Consider the following 17,027-nt stretch of genomic DNA (forward strand, 5'->3'; position numbering starts at 1 on the left):
AATTTCTATTTTCCCCCCATCTCTAATGCATAGAGAAGCAGTGGTGCACCAAGCAGTGGGGTGGAGAGCAGAGTGAATGCATCAGCTCTGGAAACAGGTAACAAGAGGGGCATTATCTGTAAGAGATATTTAAAAACAATAGAAAACAGACTAAAAAATAGATCTGCTTTTAAGTTATTATCATCATGCAACATCAGTTCTAAAAAACATCAGTAATAAAATGTTTCTTCTTGCTGAGGTGAATTGTTTCCCATTCCTTGATAGACCTATATTAAAAGCCTCCAACCTAATTTTGAAAAGTTTATTTTTTAAGACAAGGTTGTAGACTCAGGGTATAGCTCAGTGATGGAGGTTTTGCTTAGCCTCTGTGAGGCTCTCCAGCGCCACAAAAATGGGTGGAGGGAAAGTAGCTGTTTAGGATGTGTAATAGAAGCTCATAGACTTAGAGTAGATGGTAAAGAGTCATTCCACACATATAGACTGAAGGACCTTATAAATATTGTTTCTAAGAAAAAAACTGAATTCTCAATTCCATTTTGGAAGCACATCTCTCCTAATTTCAGTAATGTGAGCAAGAATTCATTTTATCTTCTAGAGTCTCTGACAGTGAGACAGAAGCTCTTCTGGCAGCAGAGGCTCTCTTGGCAACACAGCTATTGGTAATGAGGAGGAATACTGTTGAACAGAAAAAAAAACCTCTTTAAATTAACATGATAAAATAACTGTTTTGGTGAGTACCCAGTGTAGAGAATTTGAGGTCTTGAAGAATTACTTTATTCCATCACCGAATTATGTTAAATTCATTTATGAATCAAGTGTTGAAAAACAGAGAACCAACTGGATACTTTTTCTTTTTTAAATTTTTTTTTTAGTTATACATGGACACAATCTTTATTTTGTTTATTTATTTTTATGTGGTGCTGAGGATCAAACCCAGTGACTTACGTGTGGAAGACAAGTTCTCTGCCACTGAGCCACAACCTCAGCCAACTGGATATTTTTTCTAAGTGAAATTGAAAAACTGCAGATTTAAATATTACCTTCAAATTTTCCAGGTTTCCTTGTAGGGTAAGTAAAGAGCATTATTGGCATCCTTAGTTATTTATTTAGAAATGTACATTTCTGATTTGGCAAGATTAACCAACTTTTATTGTACATATGGCAGGGCACAGCATTATATAAATTGAAAAACTTTATTGTATATACACAAAAACCTATTGATGGTAAAAAATGATTAAGTGACATATTATACTAAATGTGGCAGATTACTACTTAGTAAATTAATGAAAAAAAATAACCTTTTGAATTAGCACCCTCCAGAGAAACAGAATATACACACAGGAACATTTATTATAAGGAATTATTGTTATTTATAATAATTACATAATTATAAATATATATAATATTATGTAATATATAATTATATAATATATACAATTATTATATAATTATAAGGAATTGGTTCACACAATTGTAGAGGCTGAGAAGTTCTGAGATCTTTTAGAATTTATAAGACATGTGGATGAGTATAGAACCAATTAAATGACATTATAAAGAAGTAAACAGATAAATCCAAAATGTGAGTCATTTAACAGAACAAATGACCTTGAAGTACATAGTGGATATAAGACATAATATGTGAGATTGCATTAAAATTCCAAAGAAAATATATGAAAGAAAAAAGGAGTAGATTAATTGAATGAGGCAAATGTGACAAAAGTTTGAAAAGTATTGATCTTGGTGATTGGATATAAGGGAGAACATTGTTATACTATTCTCTCAAACAAACCTGCATATAACACTTGATTCATCTTTTTCATATCAAATAAATCACAAAATCTTATAGATTTTATCTTCCAAATATCTCTCAAATAGGTCATCTCTTCTCCTTGGCCTATTCAAACACTAATACTATTTAACCTAAATGACTGTAACATCCTGATAGTTGGTTTTCCTTCCTGCCATTAAACTTAGATAATTATAATCTGTTATTCATATAACTGCTAGAAGCACCCATTTAAGAAAAGATCATCCAATTCACTAGCTTAAAACTTTCCAATGGCTTCCATGTCCTTCAGGATAACAATGCAATCCTCTGTAAGATTCAGAAATTTCTTCAAGATATGGTCCCATCCTACCTCTTTTAAAAAATTAACTCAAACACCATAGTGTTCCAAACTTTTACAACCCAAATATGCAATGCTCTCTTAGACCTTTATGCTACTGCATGCATATGATGTTAAATGAGTAGGCTAAGTCCTATTTATTCTCCTTTGATAAATTTTCCCTCTTTCCCAAACTCAAACAGCATTAAGTACTCTGTACTCTGTGCTGCACACACAGTATTAGAGGATTTCCTCCAAAGTAGATCTTAAATTATAGAAAAGTAATTGCTTTTTGGTCTGACTTCTACTAGACTGTGAATTTTTATTAAGACAGTGGCTAGGTCTTTTATCTTTGTAATCCAAATATTTAGTACAGTTTTTGTATAAATATTATATGCTCCAAAAATTTTTTAATGAAAACCAGGTTCTACGTTGTATGCATGTTGAGAAGGGGACATTCTAGTGGCAAGAATCAAATTCATATAACTAAAACATAAGGCATAAGATATGCCACAAAGGAAGTTCAAATGAAATTCTTTGATGTTTTAAGGAGGGAACACTAAATTCCAGCTTAAGGGTAGGAAAGGGGTACAGAATTGAGAAAGTTTGAGAGAAAAGATGGCAATTGAGATGACTGTAACAAAATGAATCACAATACTTGGAGATATAGCAAGGAATATAAGGAATAGGCTAGATAATATAAGGAATATATAAGGAATAGTCTAGATTATAGTCCTGATAAAGTAAAATAGAGAGTATAATACAAGATCATAGATTAGTCCCATTGAACATGTAAGAGAGTACTGGAAGTTAGAGAAGTAGGTTAGGTATTAAATGCTACCTATGGAAGCATTATTTAATTTAGAAGGCAATGATAGTGTGACAAAAGGCAGTAATTAGGAGAAGATTTTAGAATAATGGTACTAGTACTAGTCCCATAAGGAACAGGGTCATCTTTCATAGGAAGTATAGTACAAACAGAAATAGGGTTCAAATACTGCCTCTGTAACTTAATAATGGTATGATCTTGAACATGTTACTTAATCTTGCTAGGTCCAAGTTTCTTTATTTATTACATTTTACATATAATGAGATTAGCACAGTGTTTGAACAAGTCAGTGATTTATTTCAGCTTCAAGGAATAAAACTCCAACTTGAATCAACATAAGCAAATAAAGAAAACTATTATAAGACTACTATTTATATCAATGGAACGAAATAGAGAGCTCCAAAATAGATCCACATGAATGTAGTCAACTGGTATTTGACAAAGGAGCAAGGACCATGCAATGGAAGAGGTGTATATCATGGACAAAATGCCAATCAGGAGACACAGATTTTTATGTCTTTCACAAAAATTAACTCAAAATGCATCACAGAGCAAAATATAAAATGCAAAATTATAAAAAGTCCTGGAAGATAACATGAGAAAATCTAGATGACCTTTGGTTTGTTGACACCATTTTAGGTACAATACCCAAAACACAATCCTTGAAAGAAAAAAAATCCATGAAAGAAAAAAGTCATTTTTTTTGCTTTATGACAAATGCTGGTAAGAGAATGAAAAGATAAACCACAGAATGGGAGAAACTTCTTTGCAAAATACATTTCTGATAAAGGACTGGTATCCAAAAAGTATAAAGAACCCTTAAGACTAAACAATAAGAAAATGACGAACTCAATTAAAATTGGGCAAAAGATCTCAGGAGACACCTCACCAAAGAAGGTATCATATGCAAATAAGCATATGAAAAGATACTCAACATCATATGTCATAAGGGAAATAAAAAACAAAGCAACCATGAGAATACCATTATACTCATATTAGAATGGTCAAATCCAAAACACTGACAATACCAGTCCCAGTGTTGGGAAAATGGGATACCAAGTCAACTAGGAAATTGCTTTACAAAGGCTAAAAGATGATGAACTATCTTATGATAGCAAAAATTATCACAAACTTCTGCTTGCAGTAAAACATAAAAAATATACCTAAATTAAATTTTTGAATATTGAATTTACTTTCAAACAATTGTTGATTCATGTACAGTTGTAGAAATAAGAGAGATCCCATGTGCCCTCTACCCAATTCCTCTTAATGGTAACATCTTGCAAAACTGTTAATTTTCCTAACTATGAGGTCTATTTTATCTGGTGATAATACAACTATTTCTGCTTTCCCTTGTTGAATATTTGCATGATATATCCTCCTCTATCCTTTTACTTTCTGGCTGCCTTTATCATTGTTAAACTTCATTCTGCCATTCTAAAATTTGTTTTCTCCTTCTGGTCTCCATGGTTTCTGATAAGAAATCAGATGTTATTTAAGTGTTTTCCTTCTGTTAGGGAAGGTGTGAATTTTCTGTGATTGCTCTCAAGAACATTTTCTCTTTAGTTTCCATAAGTTTAACTATTATGTACATTGGTATGACTTTCTTTAGATTTATCCTGTGTGGGGTTTACTCAACTTCTTAAATCTGTAGATTTTTGTCTCTTGCCAGAGTTTAAGTACGATTTCACCTCCGTTTTCGCCTCTCAGTCCCTAAGGCTCTGTTTGTTTTGTTTTGTTTCAGTCTATTTTCTCTCTATTGTTCAGATTGAATAATTGCTCTCTCTTCAGGTTCACTGATAATTCCAAAAGCAAAATGCTTCCTATTTTTGCTTTTGAGCCCACCCACTATGTTTTTATTATTTTGGTTCTTCTTTATACTTTCTATTTCTTTCTTCAGGATTTCTATGTTTTAAGTTTGTTTCAAGTTTTTGTGTTTATAATTGCTTGATGAAACATTTTATCACTGCTGCTCTAAAATCTTCATTGCATAATTTGAACATCTATTAATTATCTTTTTCATTCAGTTTGACATTTACCTGGCTCTTTGTATGAATGGCTTTCAAATGAACCTACAATTTTTCATATTATGAGAATCTAAGTCTTCTTTAAATTTTGTTTTTAATTTGATTTCTCTTACACCATTTCAGCAAAGAAGGGTTGCCACCTTCTTACTCACAGGCGCAGGTAGAAGTCCAGGTTTCCTATTTGATTTTTGTTGACTTTGGGTGGGAGGGAGGAGCTCAGTGTTACTGCTGGGTGGAAGATGGTGTTAAGGCTCCTTACATGATCTCTAATGGCATTGTGGTATAGATGGCTTCATTACTCTTAGTGGGTGATGAAAGTCCTGATTCTCCACTAGGTATTAGTGAGTACAAGAGAAGTGCCTCTCCATATGGTATCCACTCACCATTATACGGGTAGAAGGAAGCTTTTAATAGGTTATGGAAAGGAAGGGCACCACATTATTGCTTAAGAGAGTAGAAGTTGAAATTCCACATTCAACATTTGCTAGTGTGGGTAGGACTACAGTTTGTTTGTTTACTTATTTTATCTGTGATATCTGGCTGGAATACAGCAGTTATTTTCTAGGCCTTCAGTCTTATGAACATTTTCCCTTTTCTGGTCATTTGTCTAGAGAAAGCAGTTTTTTTTCTTTCTTAAGGCTTTTGTTGTCTGTGCCTATTGGCATTTTTGAATTGCTAAGTTTCTTCAGCTCCAATTCTGCAATAGATAGGACAATAGATGTGGCACCCTTCATCTCCATCACCAGGGAACCATGTTGCTCCCTGAGGACTGAAGTTCCTAACTGGTCTGCTTTCTTCTTTCCAGCTTTCAAATTTTTGTTTGTTTGTTTGTTTTACAAATAATGTCCAGGATTGCTGTACTTAGCAGGAGGAAGAAGAAAACACCTATCTATGACAACTGCCAACATGAGCTCTTCCCTTAGTGCATCCAAAGGGTGATGGAGAAGAAAAAGTGTCTCACACTATATTTCCCAAAAATAAAAGTCACAGAACACAATGGTCCAGAGAATCACTCCCAGAAAGCTGAGCTGGGACCCAAATAAGGAATATTGCCTTTACTAGGAGAAGGGGCTTTTAGCTTCAGGTGCCCAGGTGAATTTCAGAATTGCTTGTAACCAATGACTGCATTGTGCTGCCCTTTTTGAATGATTTTCCTGTTCTTATTTTGCCACTGAACATTGGGTATGTGAGGGACAGGTAGCTAATCTTTTTACTTTATAGATTTCCACATTAAGAGTAACTGCCACACCTGTATCTGATATAGAACATGGGATTCTGACGTTAAGAGAATGAACCATGATTGGATGAGTATTAAGGGGTTTGGGGATAGAGTGAATGTATTTCCCATTTGAGCATGAGGGAGAAAAGATGTCAGTCACATCCATTATCAGATTCATGGCCAAGGCCTCTAGAAACAACAAATTAAAAGAGAAAAGCATACATATTTATTTAACATATTTTACATGATATAAGAGTCTTCAGAAATGAAGCTTTGGAAAAACTCAGAAACCGGTGTATTTTATGTTATATTTGATAAAGAAGTTGATAGTTCTGGAGAAGTATGATTGGACAAAGAAGGTGTAACTTAATGATAATAAACTGGAAGAACTTAGTAAGGCCTGTTTGTTCATATTCTTCTCTGTGATGCCCTGTCTTAAGACATGGATATTCCTGTTTTCTGAGCATAGGGAGTGTTGAGAGCCACAGCCAAAGGGGCCCCAACAAACTTCCAGCTGCCAGCAAACTTCCAGCTGCCGGCTGATGATTGGCTCACAGTGGCCCCAGCAACATCTAGCTGATTGGCTCCTCTGCAGTCATGTTCATTGGGCTGTTTCCCTGCCCTTCAGACTGCCAGCTGATGATTGGCTCACAGCGGCCCCAGCAACATCTAGCTGATTGGCTCCTCTGCGGTCATGTTCATTGGGCTGTTTCCCTGCCCTTCAGACTACGGAACTGCTCATTGGGGGACTTCTTTGGCTCCGCCCACGCGACCTAGCCAATCGGCCTCAAGAGCAGGAGGATTGTGGGAGGTGGTTGTTGGTGTGGGGGTGAGAGGCTTGTGGAAGCCGGTGGTGGCAGTTGGGCTCTGAGGGTGTTTCCTGAGGAGCTGTTTTGCTTGGCGTTTGTAGTTCTAAAAATAAAGTTAGTTTCTTTTGACAAGTGGCTCCTGAATTGTGCCCAGCCAGACTGCGGCATTTGGTGGCCCGTACGGGGATCGAACCCGCGACCTTGGCGTTATCAAGCGACTGAGGGTAAGTAAACTGCTCGCCCCTGAGGGCAGGGCGAGAGGATGGGTAGCCATTCTAAGATTCCTCTTTTGTTTTGCTTCATTTTTGTTTTAAGTTGCCTGTCCCTGGAGATGAGTGAGATGGAAGAAAAACCGCTCACATCTGAGGAAAAACTATTTGTGTCTGAGGAACAGACAGGGAGAAAGGATGGATGGACATGTCAGGAGGATAGAAAGGCTATAATGATTTTGTGTTGTTCCAACTTTATTTCATTCTGTCTCGGTTTGGTTTGGTGTTATCTTGCTGGGTTGTATTATAGTAGAAATACGGGATCAGCAATTAGTAAAAAACAAACCAAAAGAGTGTTAAGTAAATTGTTAGAGCAAGGAGGCTTCCCAATAAAATCAAGAGCAGTCAGGGCATACGTTGATATAATACAAAAATATAGCCCATGGCTTTTTAAGGAGGAGTTGTTAGATATATCACAATGGAACCATCATGGTGAGGATTTAAAAAGAATAGAAAAGAACAACCCAGGGACTCTGCCAGTTGGCACATTGCCATTGTGGACGAACGTATCTAGTTTGCTTAGTCCAAAGCCTTCAGATCAGCCAAAGGTAGAGGAAGGAGAAGACATATTGATTCAAGTAAAAGAGGTCTCTCAAGTTAGTCAGAATGAGGAAAAGATTCAAGTACAAGAGAAGGTCTTTCAAGCTAGTGAGACAGAGGAAGGAAGTTTAGAGCAGAAAAAGCCATCAAGGGAAAAGTTACAACAGGAGACTGCTAATAACACCTTTCTATCAGAGAGCAAAAGTCTCCAACCAACAGCACCACCTCTACAGGAGACTGCTACTAACAGCATTCTATCACCAGAGGGCATAAGTGTCCAATCAACAGCACCACCTCCATATGCTAAGAGACTCCCAACCCCCGCAGTTGATAGTTGGGATCCTGAGACAGGATCTCAAGTATGCCCTGTATTTGAGGTAGGAGGGCAGCGAATTTACCAGGGTTTAAATTTCAAATCAGTGAAGGAGTTAAAAGAGGCTGTAACAACCTATGGTCCTCAAGCACCCTTCACTGTAAGCTTGGTCAAATCCATTACCAACTTAAACATGACACCAGCAGATTGGGCTAATATTTGTAAAGCTGTGTTAACTGGAGGACAATACCTGTTATGGAAGGTTGCCAATGAGGAATTTTGCAAGGAGACGGCTAGGCGAAATGCAGCAGCTGGTTATCCTCAGAGAAATCTAGATATGTTGTTAGGAAAGGGACCTTATGAGGATCGGCAGCAACAACTTGCATATGATCCTGGTGTATATTTACAAATTGCTGTAGATGCAGTTAAGGCATGGAAGACTTTACAAGGACATGGAGGTTTACAAGGTCAATTATCTAAGATAATACAAGGAGCTAATGAACCTTACGCTGAATTTGTAGATAGGCTTATTCAAACAGCTACCAGAGTTTTTGGGAATACAGAACAAGCAATGCCATTAATAAAACAACTGGCTTATGACCAAGCAAATCGTTGGTGCAGAGATATCATTAGACCATGGAAACAGGAAGATTTAAACACATATATTAAATTATGTAGAGACATTAATGAACAAGAGCAAGTCATGGCACCTGCAGTAAAACAGGCTTTAGATGCCAGAGACATTAATGAACAAGGGCAAATTGTGGCAGCTGCAGTAAAACAGGCTTTAGATGCCAGAGACATTGATGAACAAGGGCAAATTGTGGCAGCTGCAGTAAAACAGGCTTTAGATTCCAGGCCAAGAACATGCTACAATTGTGAACAAACAGGACATTTTAAAAGGAATTGCCCCAAAGGAGGAGGGTTTAACAAAACTAGGTATCAAAGGAGTAGAATACTGGGTATTTGCCCACGATGCCGTAGAGGGAGACATTGGGCTAATGAATGCCGTTCTCAAACCACCATAGAGGGTACTCCATTATCAAAAAACGAATAAGGACAAGGTGTTTATCCACAATATCGTGGACAAAGGCATCGGGCTCCGTTGGCAAAAAATGGACAGGGGGCCCCAATGCTCCGGGGCCCCAAACCACAAATATACGGAGCACTGGAGGAACCCAGCAACCCCAGCAACCCCATCAGGGTAGTGCCCAGGGCATCAGATCCCTCATCAGACAAACCAGAGGGAGCGCAGGGTTGGACATCTGCGCCTCCGTCAAATAAGTACTAACTCCAGAGATGGGAGTTCAAATCATTCCCACAGGGGTGAAAGGACCTCTTCCCAAAGGAACAGTAGGCTTATTATTGGGACGCAGCTCTTCTACTCTAAAAGGACTTTTGATAAGTCCTGGGGTAATTGATCCCTATTATGAAGGTGAAATAAAAATTATAGCCAGTTCTCCAAAGGGTATATCAGTAATTTCACCAGGAGATAGAATAGCACAGTTACTAATAATACCAAGCCTACATGATAAATTTTCCAGTCATGCTGTAGAAAGAGGTTCCAAGGGATTAGGCTCCACAGGTGTAGATTGGGCTATGCTTTCTTTAAATTTAGATTCTCACCCCATGCTAAAACTAAATATTCAAGGACATGAATTTAATGGGCTACTGGATACAGGTGCAGACCTTAGCATTATCTCTCATCAAGAATGGCCAAAACATTGGCCATTACAACAAGCCACTCAAACGCTTCGAGGCCTAGGAGTGGCAAATAATCCTGATAAAAGTGCAATGGTATTAGATTGGAAGGATCCTGAAGGATGTGAAGGAACTATACAGCCATATGTATTGGATCATCTTCCTGTAAATTTATGGGGACGAGATGTCTTAGATCAATTAGGTTTGACATTAACAAATAATATCAATCAAAATGCACCCACTATTATGGCTAGACAAGGTTTTAGGAAAGGAAAAAGATTAGAAAAACAAGAACAAGGTATAGCAGCACCAATACAAATAAATCAAGGAACAGACAGACATGGGTTGGATTTTCACAAAGGGCCACTGAGACAATAAAAATTACCTGGAAATCAGATAGACCAGTATGGATTCCTCAGTGGCCCTTGACTAAAGAAAAGATACAAGTAGCCCATGATCTGGTCAAACAACAATTAGTGGAAGGACATATACAACCTTCTGTATCTCCCCATAATACTCCCATTTTTGTCATCAAAAAGAAATCTGGTAAATGGAGATTATTGCAAGATTTAAGAGCCATTAATAATGAAATGGTCATTATGGGACCTGCTGAATCGGGGATTCCTCAGTTGTCTGCTTTGCCAAAAACTTGGTATGTTTTAGTTATAGATATTAAAGATTGTTTTTTTTTCAATTCCAATTCATCCTGAGGATAGTCCACGTTTTGCATTTACTATCCCTGCACTAAATCATGAAGGTCCTGATCAGAGATATGAATGGAAAGTACTCCCTCAAGGGATGGCTAACAGCCCAACTATGTGTCAAATTTATGTTAACAAAGTAATCCAGCCACTTAGAAATCAAAATCCTGAGCTACAAATATTTCACTATATGGATGACATATTATTAGCACACAAAGCTAAAAACACATTGCTAGAATGTTATGCCACACTTACAAACTTATTAAAAAATTATAATCTAGAGATAGCAATAGATAAAGTACAATTAAATTTTCCAATTAATTATTTGGGAGTTCTATTATCCTCAACCATGGTCCGTCCACCAAAAATTCAAATACGAATAGATCAACTCAAATCACTTAATGACTTTCAAAAGCTATTAGGAGACATAAATTGGATAAGGCCTTATCTAGGTATTCCAACAGGAGAATTGGGACCTTTATTTGATATCCTAAAAGGTCCATCAGATCCAAATTCACCCCGAATGTTGACGCCTGAAGCAAGAAAGGCATTAAAAATCATTGAAACATATATGGAAAATATGCATTTGGATAGAATTGATATAAGTTTGCCTTTATTATTTATTGTACTATCAACAAAAAATATTCCTACAGGAGTATTTTGGCAAGAAGGTCCATTATTATGGATACATTTATCTTATTCTCCTAACACTATTCTTATTAGGTATCCTGAGGCTATAGGACAATTAATATTCAAAGGAATAAAAACAGCTAAGGCAGTGTTTGGAATTTCTCCTAATAAAATTATTACTCCATATACTATGAATCAAATTGATGAATTAGCTAATGAGTTAAATACTTGGGCAATAATCATGTGCAAATCTAATGTTTCATTTGATAACCACTTACCATCTAATCCTTTATTGTCTTTTTGGTCATTGCATCCTGTAATTTTTCCAAAAATGACAAGAAAAACACCTATCATGAATGCTCCAAATATATTCACTGATGGGTCAAATAATGGTACAGCAGCAATAGTTACACCTGATCGAACTTTTACATTTTTAGTACCCAAACAATCAGCTCAAAAGGTAGAGCTTAATGCAGTATTACAAACTTTTGTGATGTTTAAAGATTCTGTATTTAATTTATTTTCTGATAGTCAGTATATAGTTAATGCTATAGTATCCCTTGAAGATGCTGGTAGGATTTCGCCTTCTTCTACTGTTTTCTCTTTGTTTTCCACTATACAAAGTTTAATCTGGGACAGAAAAGATCCATTCTTTATAGGACATATCAGGGCACATACAGGATTGCCTGGAGCCCTTAGTTTGGGCAATGATTTAGCAGATAAAACTACACATGACATACATATTTTCTCTATACTAGAAGAAGCTATAAATTTTCATAAAAGGTTCCATGTCAATGCTAATACTTTACAAAAGCGTTTTAAAATAACTAAGGAACAAGCTAGACAAATAATAAAACAATGTCAAAATTGTGTGACCTTTTTACCACAAGTTAATCTTGGAGTCAATCCTAGAGGACTGATACCTAACCATATTTGGCAGATGGACGTCACACACTTGCCAGAATTTGGAAAATTAAAATATTTGCATGTTACAGTTGATACTTCTTCTGGATTTTTGATGGGCTCCCTTCATGCCGGAGAAAAATCTAAAGATGTTATAGCTCATTGCTTACAAAATTTTGCCACTGTGGGCATTCCAAAACAGTTAAAAACAGATAATGCCCCTGGTTATACGTCTACTTCTTTTAAACAATTTTGCTCATCATTTGGCATTACTCATATAACAGGAATCCCATACAATCCACAGGGACAAGGCATAGTTGAAAGAGCTCATCAAACTATTAAAATGTACTTATTAAAGCAAAAAGACGGAATTGGGAAGGGGTATATATTCCCCAAAGATAAACTTAAAATAACCCTTTTTACTCTAAACTTTTTAAATTTGGATTCATCAGGACTTAGTGCTGCAGAAAGGCATATGTGTCCAAAAAATGTACATAAGCCCAAGGTACTTTGGAAAGATATTCTAACAGGACAATGGAAAGGTCCTGACCCAGTAATTGTCTGGAGTCGGGGGTCTGTTTGTGTGTTTCCACAGGGAGAACAGCAGCCAATTTGGATTCCAGAGAGATTAACTAAAGCGAATTCTACAGACCAAAAAGAAGATGATTTGACTCAAATCAATAACAGCTGACATCCAAAACTCCAATTTGGCTATCCTTACATCTGCGACAGAACCAGGATGCTTTTTTCAATATCTGTTTTATTATTGCCCTTTCCCATATCATGAAGTTCTATTTTGTTTTTTGAGCTCATACAGACCTAGGTTAATGTTTTGCTGATCAGTTCTATTTTTTTTTTTTACTATAGAGTTTTTAAACATTGCAATGGAGATTTCACCTGTAAAAAGTTATAAGGCCTTTACTATTATGTGTTGTATGTATTATATTATGTGTGCACACTTGTGTTTTGTGTTATATGTTTGAATGTACATATGTCCATATATCATATATGATGAGCACTCATGAAAAAATGGATCCAAAAAAAAAAATTTTTTTTTATTCACGTGATTTAAATGGTTTAATTTAAATTGGGTAAATAACTGTTTTAATATGTAATATTAAAACAGTAAATAACTGTTTTAATAATAAAACAGTAAATAACTGTTTTAATAATTGTTTTAATATGTAACCAAAAAAGAAGGTTAACAGATCTGTTTGTTTACTTTCACCTATCCTTTTCATTATATTTAATAATTCTTTTCAAGATAATGTAAATTGTTAAGAAAATTGTTTTCTTTTAGTGCCTTCTGGAATGTTACACAATGTTTTCTTTAGCTATTATCGCCAGAATTTCTATCTTCATCCCAGTGCCAGTGAAGATAATGTAAATTGTTAAGAAAATTGTTTTCTTTTAGTGCCTTCTGGAATGTTACACAATTTTTTCTTTAGCCATTATTGCCAGAATTCCTGTCTTCATCCCAGTGCTGGTGAAGATAATGTAAATTGTTAAGAAAATTGTTTTCTTTTAGTGCCTTCTGGAATGTTACACAATTTTTTCTTTAGCCATTATTGCCAGAATTCCTATCTTCATCCCTGTGCCGGTGAAGACAAAGATAAAACTAATCTACAGTTTCTGCAATAGCCATCACTGAACCGCTTACAGAATTTGCCTAAACTATGTGTCACTTGTATGCATTATGAACTCACTTGTATGCATTGTGAACTATCTGTTGGTGCAGCGACTTGTGGTACTGTTGGGGTATTTTTGCTGATGATGTCATCGGTGGTACAATTTTCCCAAAAGGAGCCGTCAATTGGCTTGATATATCTTCCTCCCTTCTGCTTGTCATGATCGTTCAGCTAAAATTTGGGGGCCAACAGAGGTGAGGCAAAGAACCTCACCCCCCCCCCCCCCGCTGGTACCTCTCCACAAGTGTGGCTGTATACTGGACCAGTAGTCAATGACGGGTAAGATCCAATTACAATGGTACCAACCTAAGACAGGAGGCTGACGCCCTGAGGTCAGCTCATCCGAAGACGGGTAAGGACCATATGTAGTATTGGACAACCTAAGGCAGGCACGGTCCCTAAGCCACATGCTTGTTGTTTAAACAGAGAGGGGGAGATGTTGAGAGCCACAGCCAAAGGGGCCCCAACAAACTTCCAGCTGCCAGCAAACTTCCAGCTGCCGGCTGATGATTGGCTCACAGTGGCCCCAGCAACATCTAGTTGATTGGCTCCTCTGCGGTCATGTTCATTGGGCTGTTTCCCTGCCCTTCAGACTGCCAGCTGATGATTGGCTCACAGTGGCCCCAGCAACATCTAGCTGATTGGCTCCTCTGCGGTCATGTTCATTGGGCTGTTTCCCTGCCCTTCAGACTGCCAGCTGATGATTGGCTCACAGCGGCCCCAGCAACATCTAGCTGATTGGCTCCTCTGCGGTCATGTTCATTGGGCTGTTTCCCTGCCCTTCAGACTACGGAACTGCTCATTGGGGGACTTCTTTGGCTCTGCCCACGCGACCTAGCCAATCGGCCTCAAGAGCAGGAGGATTGTGGGAGGTGGTTGTTGGTGTGGGGGTGAGAGGCTTGTGGAAGCCGGTGGTGGCAGTTGGGCTCTGAGGGTGTTTCCTGAGGAGCTGTTTTGCTTGGCGTTTGTAGTTCTAAAAATAAAGTTAGTTTCTTTTGACAAGTGGCTCCTGAATTGTGCCCAGCCAGACTGCGGCAAGGGAGGGCACCTCTCACATGATAGTTTTGTATTCTAGATTTTATGGTCTACACCAGGGAAGAAATATGAAAGGAAGTGGGGAGGGTGAGAAAGGCTTTTTGGCTTCTACTTTTTTTTTTTTTTTTTTTAGTTGTATGTGGACTCGATGCCTTTATTTGTTTTTATGTGGTGCTAGGATCGAACCCAATGCCTCACATTTTCAAAGCAAGTGCTGTACTACTCCAGCCTGGCTTCATACTGTATCAAATGCAAGATATTATATTTCGGGTTAGTGTGTCCTGAACTCCATCAAGAAGAGCAATGTGAACAATTATGGTCAGAGGGTGGACTGAGATGATTACAAAAATGGCTACAATTCCTCACCCCTCTATATTTGTATGTTCTTGCAATATGACTTTATAATTTCTCCCATTAAGAAGTGGAATCTATTTCCCCATCACTTGAATTGAGATGACCTTGTTTCTTGCTTGGCTAATAGAATATGGATGAAATAATAAGGTGCAAGCTTTAAGTCTAGTCTTATTTTTTGCTCACTCTCTTAGGAACTGTGTCCATGATAACATGCCCAGACTGATCTTCGATAATAAGAAAGATACATAAGCCATCCTTGTTGCCTTAGCCAGTAGTCAGTCATCAGACATGCAAGTAAAAGATATCATAGGTGAGCCCTTCCCCTGCACATGAACACAGAAAACAGCTGAGTTTAAACTGGCCCAGATCAGCAGAACTACCCAACTGACCTGTACATTCATAAGCAGTGATAAATCCTCTTGTGGTCACTGAATTTTAGATTGCTTTATTAAACTGAATTTTTGTGATATTAGATAGCAGATATTTAGAAATTACTAAAATAGCTGTCTGACTCCCATTAGCTCCATTTCTATATCCTTAAATTTCATCTCCATACTGTTTTTTTAAAATATTTATTTTTTAGTAGTAGATGGACACAATACCTTATTTATTTATTTATTTTTATGTGGTGCTGAGGTCGGACCCAGGGCCTCATATGTGCTAAGCAAGTGCTCTATCACTGAGCCCCAGCCCCAGCCCCCTCCATACTGTTTTTTTTAAGAGAGAGAGAGAGAGAGAGAGAGAATTTTTTAATATTTATGTTTTAGTTCTCGGCGGACACAACATCTTTGTTTGTATGTGGTGCTGAGGATCGAACCCCGGCCACACGCATGCCAGGCAAGCACGCTACCACTTGAGCCACATCCCCAGCCCCTCCATACTGTTTTAACAGAGGTGTTTCTAAAGTACAGATCTGATTTTAGTTTCCCTATTTAAAATTATTCAGTGGCTTCCCAATTCTTTCAGGATAAGATAAACATGTACAAGAATGAAATGGAGTTGAGAGTCTAGAAATAAACCATAAATTAATTTTAGTCATATAAAATAATCCAGTCTTAGCCAAGCCTATTTAATCTCTTATTTTATTATTTAATAATTCACACGGAATTCATACCAAATTCTGGTGGGTTTAAAGTGGAACTTTGTTGTTTTAAAATATGCATTTAAGAGTTTGTACTTCTCCCTTTCAAGATATAGCACCTCATTCTCTTTCTCTTGAGTGTGTACTTAGCAACTAATTTTTAAATTTCCTTCCTATTCAATCCTATCCAACCACAAATCTACCTTTTATTTCTAAAATAAAAGGTAGATTTTGTTTTTGTTGTTTTTGAACCTCTTATATGAGTGCATTTTATGATCTTTTGTGATCAGCTTTCTTCCACTTAGCATAATGCTTTCAAGAATGGTTCATGGTGTAGCATGTGTCAGTTATTGATTCCATTTTATTGTTGAAAAATATTACATTGTATGGATATTCATCAACTTATGGTCCATTGTTTAACCATTCATCAGTTAATGATCATTTGAGTTATTTGCATTTTTCTTTTGGCTAACTGAATAATGCTGATAGGAACATCTGTAAACATTTGCTATGTAGTTGTTTTAATTTCTCTTGAATATATACTTAGGAGTAAAATTGCTGGGTTACATGATAAATTTGTTTAACATTTTGCTGAACTATCACACTGTTATCTAAAGCAACTACACCATTCCCACTAGTTGGAATGAGGGTTCCAACTTCTTCATATCATTGTTAATACCTGTTATTATCTTCCACTTCCTCTTCCCCCTCCACTGGTATCTCCTGTGGTTTTGATTGGCATTTCCCTAATGGATAATGATGTTGAGCATCTTCTCACATGCTTATTGTCCATTTTATATCTTCTCTGAAATGTCGGTTAAGA

This window comes from Urocitellus parryii, chromosome 1 (genome assembly GCF_045843805.1).
Source record: "Urocitellus parryii isolate mUroPar1 chromosome 1, mUroPar1.hap1, whole genome shotgun sequence".
Taxonomy (NCBI): Eukaryota; Metazoa; Chordata; class Mammalia; order Rodentia; family Sciuridae; genus Urocitellus; species Urocitellus parryii.